We start from the raw sequence: 8,286 nt of genomic DNA, 5'->3' as shown, positions 1-8,286 counted from the left end.
TGCCGGGTCCGTCAAGGTGGTCTCGGACCCACCCCTGCTGACACGGTGGGGTCATCTTCGATGACAATCACCGCGGCCTTGGCCCTCTTCGCCGCTCTCTGGGCCAGCGTCCTGAAAAGAAAGGAGTTCAGATTGAAGCAAGTCAGATACAAGATAAAAATAGCAAGATTGTAGAACTACAAAAGCACCAAAGAAACTTACTCTTCTTCCTCCTCGTCGGAGCTGAGCGCGGAAAGATCGAAGTCCGGCTCCCCTCCGGTGCGGCGAGGCGGAGGGGTAGGATCCCTTGCCCGCTTGGCGGGGGCGGTGGCGGTGGCCCGGGAAGATCCCGCTCCAGTTGGCGCTGCTGCGTGAGGCGCTCCCGCGGCAACATTGCTTGCCGCGGTAGAGCGTGTCGCACGGCTCGGCGGCTGTTAACCCGGCTGCCGCCCCGCTACATCCGCGGCCCTACGAAGACGCCTTCTTGGCGGGGCCGGGGGCTCCGCCTGCGGCAAGCTTTCTGAAGGCTTGGGCTCTTCCTCGCCGGCCTCGCTCGGCTCAGCTTCAGAGCCGGCAGGCTCTTCCTCGCCAATAAACTCCGCGCGCTCGGCGAGGTTTGCCGCCTCTGCCGCCTCCGCCTCCTCCACAGTGAACCTGAACGCGCCCGCGGCAGCTGCGGCCGCAACCTCTTTCGCCCTAGTGGCGATGTGCTGCAGCTCCTCGTCGGTGGTGTCATGGGTGAGGCTCTTCTGCTCGTCAGCGCGGACCGGCACTTCTTCCAAGTTGTCAAAGAACGCTTGCACGACGTCATCCGCAGGTTCTTGCCAAGTTGGAACGATTCCGTGTGAATCGCACAACGGCATCATGGCGCGGATCCGGTCAAGCGAAGAATTATTGCACAATGGAAGGACGCCCCTCGCCAGCGTGAATGGGTGCTGGGGATCGCGTTTGAACAACTCCAGGAGCATTGCATCCAGCTCCAAGACGGTGAAGTTGTAATTGAGGCCCGGTCGCAGCCTCATGATGTCCGCCGAGTTCTTGAATTCCCAGGCGGGCCTCCCCCTCTCATGCAGGGGGCGATGCGGCGGCGGAGGAAATCTGCGCCTACAGCGCCTACAGTGAGTCCGGCAAGCCTGAGGCGAAGGATCCTAGTAATGGCGATCTTCAGCCTCTTGTCTTCCGGGGCCACGTTGCTCCAGTCATTGCCGCGCACTATTGGAGCTTGGCGCACGGCGGTGAAGGGCTGCGGATTCTCCTCAACGATCCAGCACCACTCCGCTCTCCACTCCTCCCACTTGCTGCGGAGCTCACCCTCCAAGTACGCCTCCTTCTTGCCGACTCTCGAGATCCAGGCGATCCCTCCGGCAAGCGGCTCTCCTCTCTCTACCCGAGGCATGAAGAAGTGGCGGAAAAGGGCAACATTGGGGTGGACTCCGACAAAGTTTTCGCACAAATGTGCGAAAACTGCCATGGTCAGAACGGCGTTGGGGGTGAAATCAAGGAGGCGGAGGCCGTAGGTGTTCATGATATCGCAAAAGAACTCCGAGAAGGGCGGGCAGAGCCCGCAATAGAAGAACAACGCGAAGAATGGGTACCCGTTTGGAGCCAGTTCCGAACCAGCGACCGGGAGTACCCTCGTGCGCGGATGCGCCCGCGTCTCTGTCACCCAAAAGAGGTAGAAGTACTCCCTCAGCTCCTTCGCGTCGAGCTGCGGGGAGAAGATCGCCCGCTCCTTCCACAGCGCCGCGAGCCGCTGCGCCTCGGCCGACTTCATGCCCTTTCCCTTGTCGGCTTTCGGAGCCATGGCGGAGGTGGTGGGGGAGGTCGACGGCGTTGGTGATGCTGGTGGCAATGGGGGCGGAGCGCTGCTCTCTCGGCTTCGAGAAGAAGGGGGGGAGCGGCGGAGGTTCGTGAAGATGGAGTAGTAGCAACCAGCAAGGGGGAACGAACTGCCCCTATTTCCTCTGCTTATAAAGAGGGACGGGGCGGATGTTTCGCCCTTCCGAATAAAGAACCACCCACGATCCCTCCCACGACGCCGCATTCAACACGTGCCATTAGGGGAGAGCGCGGTGGATACGGAACGAGATTCGGCGTGGCCCAGTCTGCGTGTGCCCGTGCCCTGTCTTGGGCCTGGCCCAACAGTGCTCGGCACCGTGTCTGGCCCAGGCCCGGGGGCTCCTGTCGGTGTACTAGAATAGGGGTACCCTAGTACCCCGAACTTGTGCACGGGCAGTTGCAGCACCCCGCGGCAAGGCTTGCCGGGTGAATGCCAAGATCCTCCGTGGTTCCCTTGGAGCCATTCAAGAACAAAGTATTTAAGCTCAGGAGACAAGGCCCCGGCAAGAGGAGCTTGCCGGGAAGGCCAACCAAGGCACTCCAAGGAACTTGCCGCGACGCGCCACGCGCTCCGGCAAGGCAACAAGGCCCCGGCAAGAGGAGCTTGCCGGGAAGGCCAACCAAGGCACTCCAAGGAACTTTCCGCGACGCGCCACACGCTCCGGCAAGGCAACAAGGCCCTGGCAAGAGGAGTTTGCCGGGAAGACCAACCAAGGTACCTCGAGGCCCGGTGAGCGACAAGCTTCCAGACCCAACAAGATAACAGCAGCGGCAAGGCGCTTGCCGCGGCAGGCGGCCACTCTGTGCCCACGCTCCAGCGCATCCACCAACGTGTCGCTCTGGGGGCCTCTCCAGGCGCGCGTGGCGGGAGGCTGTGCAGCCAGCGATGCGCAGTGGCATGCGAAACTGACAAGATCGCCATCGTGGCGAACAGTGGCTCCCCTAACTGTCCTTTTCTGCACAGTTTGGGCGACTAAGACGGGCATTTAATGCCCTTGTCCCCTGCCGTCAGGGTTAGGTAGGGTGCACTGTACAAGTAACTGTACCAACCACCTCACTTTTTACATTTGTACCCTTCTCTGCGTTGCCACCTGTCGGTGACCCCTTTAGCGTATAAAAGGAGGCCCATGCGCAACGTAGGGGAGGTTCGACTGGTTCGGAATCCAGAAGAACACTACGCTCTCTCTCTGGAGCAAGAACACAAGATAATCAAACAAGCAGCAGTAGGAGTGTTATCTCTTCGGAGAGCTCCGAAGCTGGGTAAACTGCTCGTGTGCTTAGCCTCGATCTGCTCTTCGTGTGATCTCGGCCCCCCGCCGAACCGAAAGGGGTTCGGTCCGCCGGCCCCATAGGTGTTCGTGGATCAGTCTCCTCGACAGTGCGTGGGACTTCTAAGGCGCCTCCTACTGGATTGATACCTTGGTTCCCCAAAACCGAGGGAAATACTTACGCTACTATTGCTGCATCACCCTTTCCTCTTCAAGGAAAACCAACGCAAGCTCAAGACGTAGCAAGAAGGATTTCTGGCGCCGTTGCCGGGAAGGTCTTCGCTTAAGTCAAGACATACCAAGTACCCATCACAAACTCATCTCCCTCACACTTACATTATTTGCCATTTGCCTCTCGTTTTCCTCTCCCCCACTTCACCCTTGCCATTTTATTCGCCCTCTCTTTCCCAATCTCCTCTCTCTTTCGCTTGCCTTTTGTTTGCTTGTGTGTTGGATTGCTTGTCGCAATGGCGCAAGACAATACCAAATTGTGTGATTTTTCCAATACCAATAATAATGATTTCCTTAGTACTCTGATTGCTCCTCTTAATGATGATGAGTCTTGTGAAATCAATGCTGCTTTGCTGAATCTTGTTATGAAAGATCAATTCTCCGACCTTCCTAGTGAAGATGCTGCTACCCATCTAAACAGCTTTGTTGATTTGTGTGAGATGCAAAAGAAGAAAGACACAGATAATGATATTGTTAATCTGAAGTTATTTTTGTTTTCAATGAGAGATCGTGCTAAAGTTTGGTTTTCGTCTTTGCCTAAGAATAGTATTGATTCATGGAATAAGTGCAAAGATGCTTTTATCTCTAAGTATTTTCCTCCCGCTAAGATCATCTCTCTTAGGAACGATATTATGAATTTTAAACAACTTGATCTTGAGCATGTTGCCCAATCTTGGGAAAGAATGAAATTGATGATTCGCAATTGCCCTACTCATGGTTTGAATTTATGGATGATCATACAAAAAATTTATGCGGGATTGAATTTTGCTTCTAGAAATCTTTTAGATTCGGCCGCGGGAGGCACGTTTATGGAAATCACCTTAGGAGAAGCTACTAAACTCCTTGATAATATTATGGATAATTATTCTCAATGGCACACCGAAAGATCTACTAGTAAAAAAGTGCTTGCTATAGAAGAAATTAATGTTTTGAGTGGAAAGATGGATGAACTTATGAAATTGTTTGCTACTAAGAGTGCTCCTATTGATCCCAATTATATGCCTTTGTCTACTTTGATTGAGAATAATAATGAATCTATGGATGTGAATTTTGTTGGTAGGAATAATTTTGGTAACAATGCTTATAGAGGAAACTTTAATCCTAGACTGTTCCCTAGTAATTCCTCTAATAATTATGGAAATTCCTACAATAATTCTTATGGTAATTTTAATAAGATGCCCTCTTATTTTGAGAATAGTGTTAAAGAATTTATGATGTCTCAAAAGAATTTTAATGCTTTGCTTGAAGAAAAATTGCTTAAAGTTGATGATTTGGCTAGGAACGTTGATAGACTTTCACTTGATGTTGATTCTTTGAAACATAGATCTACTTCTCCTAAGCATGATATCAATGATTCTCTCAAATCAATGAGAGTGTCCATTCATGAGTGCAAAGAAAGAACCGCTAGATTGTGTGCTAAGAAAGATCGCTTTGTAAAGGCGTGTTCTTCTAGTTTCCATGAAAATAATGATGAAGATCTAAAAGTTATTGATGTGTCCCCTAATAAATCTTTGTTTTGCAATATGAATCTTAATAATGATGGGACTGGAGATGAGTCAACTTTAGTTAAAAGGTGTCCCAATGATTCGGAGTTTTTAGATCTTGATGCTAAATTTGGTAAAAGTGGGATTGGAGAGGTCAAGACTTTAAATAGCATTAAACCCACTATCTTGGATTTCAAGGAGTTTAATTATGATAATTGTTCTTTAGAAGGTTGTATTTCCTTGTTGCAATCCGTTTTGAATTCTCCTCATGCTTATAGTCAAAATAAAGGTTTTACCAAACATATTGTTGATGCCTTGATGCAATCATATGATGAAAAACTTAATTTGGAAGTTTCTATACCTACAAAACTTAATGATGAGTGGGAACCTACTATAAAGATTAAAATTAAAGATCATGAGTGTTATGCTTTATGTGATTTGGTGCTAGTGTTTCCACAATTCCAAAAACTTTATGTGATATTCTAGGTTTCCATGATCTTGATGATTGCTCTTTAAATTTGCACCTTGCGGATTCTACCATTAAGAAGCCTATGGGAAGGAGCAATGATGTTCTTATTGTTGCAAATAGGAACTATGTGCCCGTAGATTTTATCGTTCTTGACATAGATTGCAATCTTTCTTGTCCTATTATTCTTGGTAGACCTTTCCTTAGAACGATTGATGCAATTATTGATATGAAGGAAGGGAATATTAGAATCCAATTTCCATTAAGGAAAGGCATGGAGAACTTTCCAAGAAAGAAAGTCAAATTGCCTTATGAATCTATCATGCGAGCTACTTATGAATTGAGTGCCAAAGATGGCACTACTAAAGATCTATCCTCGCTTTTATGCCTAGCTAGGGGCGTTAAATGATAGCGCTAGTTGGGATGCAACCCAATTTTTTTTGTTTTTTTTTGTTTTGCTTCTGTTTAGTAATAAATTTTGCATCTACCTTCTGTTTAGATGTTTTTTTATGTTTTAATTAGTGTTTGTGCCAAATAGAACATATAGGATAACCTATGGTGATAGTTAATTTGATTCTGCTGAAAAACAGAAACTTTGCACGCATGAAAATAATTTTAGTAATTCACAGAAACGTGCTTTTTCGTTGATTCTTTTTGCTGTAGATCAACAGACAAATTTCCCAGGAATTCCTAGTTTTGTAGGATTTTTAAGGTTCAAGAAGTACTCGAGAGTTACAGATTGCTACAGACTGTTCTGTTTTTGACAGATTCTGTTTTTCATGTGTTGTTTGCTTATTTTGATGCATCTATGGCTAGTATGTAGGGGTATGAACCATAGAGAAGTTGGAATACAGTAGGTTTAACACCAATATAAATAAAGAATGAGTTCATTACAGTACCTTATGTGGTGGTTTTTCTTTCTTGCACTAACGGAGCTTATGAGATTTCCTGATGAGTTTTGTGTTGTGAAGTTTTCAAGTTTTGGGTAAAGGTTTGATGGACTATGGAATAAGGAGTGGAAAGATCCTAAGCTTGGGGATGCCCATGGAACCCCAAGATATTCAAGGATAACCAAAAGCCTAAGCTTGGGGATGCCCCAGAAGGCATCCCCTCTTTCGTCTTCGTCTATCGGTAACTTTTCTTGGAGCTATATTTTTATTCGCCACATGATATGTGTTTTGCTTGGAGCGTCTTGTATGATATTAGCCTTTGATTTTTAGATCACCACAATCATCCTTGCTGTACACACCTTTTGGGAGAAACCCACTTGATAGGAATTTATTAGAATACTCTATATGCTTCACTTATATCTTTTGAGCTAGATAGCTTTTGCTCTAGTGCTTCACTTAAATCTTTTAGAGCACGGCGGTGGCTTAATTTTGTAGAAATTGTTAGTCTCCCATGATTCACTTATATTATTTTGAGAGTCTTTTAGAACAGCATAGTATTTTCTATGGTTATAAAAGTGGTCCTAAAATGATGGGCATCCATGTTGGGTATAATAAAAACTATCATAGGAAGTGAATTGGATGCTATGATCAATTTGATACTTGATAATTGTTTTGAGATATGGAGATAGTGATATTAGAGTCATGCTAGTTGGGTGATTATGAATTTCAAGAATGCTTGTGTTGAAGTTGGCAAGTCCTGTAGCATGCACGTATGGTAAAAGTTGTGTAACAAATTTGAAACATGAGGTGTTTTTAGATTGTGCATCCTTATGAGTGGCGGTCGGGGACGAGCGATGGTCTTTTCCTACCAATCTATCCCCCTAGGAGCATGCGCATAGTGCTTGGTTTTTGATGACTTGTAGATTTTTGCAATAAGTATATGAGTTCTTTTTGACTAATGTTGAGTCCATGGATTATACGCACTCTCACCTTTACACCATTGCTAGCTGATGTCTACTACACAACCTTCTTCTTGTAGACGTTGTTGGGCCTGCAAGTGCACAGATTTGTAGGACAGTAGCAAATTTCCCTCAAGTGGATGACCGAAGGTTTATCAATCCGTGGGAGGCATAGGATAAAGATGGTCTCTCTAAAACAACCCTGCAACCAAATAACAAAGAGTCTCTTGTGTCCCCAACACACCCAATACAATGGTAAATTGTATAGGTGCACTAGTTCGGCGAAGAGATGGTGATACAAGTGCAATATGGATGATAGATATAGGTTTTTGTAAACTAAAAATATAAAAACAACAAGGTAACTAATGATTAAAGTGAGCGTAATCGATATTGCAATTATAGGAAACAAGGCATAGGGTTCATACTTTCACTAGTGCAAGTTCTCTCAACAATAATAACATAGATAGATCATATAACAATCCCTCAACATGCAACAAAGAGTCACTTCAAAGCCACTAATAGTGGAGAACAAACATAGAGATTATGGTAGGGTACGAAACCACCTCAAAGTTATCTTTTCTGTTCTATCTATTCAAGAGTTCATAGTAAAATAACATAAAGCTATTCTTTCCGCTCAATCCATCATAGAGTTCATACTAGAATAACACCTTAAGAAACAAATCAACCAAAACCCTAGTGTCACCTAGATACTCCATTGTCACCTCAAGTATCCATGGGCATGATTATACGATATGCATCACACAATCTCACATTCATCCAACCAACACAAAGTACTTCAAAGAGTGCCCCAAAGCTTCTACCGGAGAGTCAAGAAAACGTGTGCCAACCCCTATGCATAGGTTCATGGGCGGAAACCGCGAGTTGGTCACCAAAACATACATCAAGTGGCACGTGATATCCCATTGTCACCACAGATAAACACGGCAAGACATACATCAGGTTTTCTCAAAGTAAAGACTCAATCTGATAAGATAACTTCAAGAGGGAAACTCAATTCATCACTAGAGAGTAGAGGGGGAGGAACATCATAAGATCCAACTATAATAGCAAAGCTCGTGATACATCAAGATCGTGCCATAGAGAGAACACGAGAGAGAGAGAGAGAGAGAGATCAAACACATAGCTACTGGTACATACCCTCAGCCTCGA

Source organism: Triticum aestivum, chromosome 4B (genome assembly GCF_018294505.1).
Source record: "Triticum aestivum cultivar Chinese Spring chromosome 4B, IWGSC CS RefSeq v2.1, whole genome shotgun sequence".
NCBI classification, from domain to species: Eukaryota; Viridiplantae; Streptophyta; class Magnoliopsida; order Poales; family Poaceae; genus Triticum; species Triticum aestivum.
The sequence above is the reverse complement of the archived record's forward strand: the minus strand, read 5'-3'. Positions refer to the sequence as shown.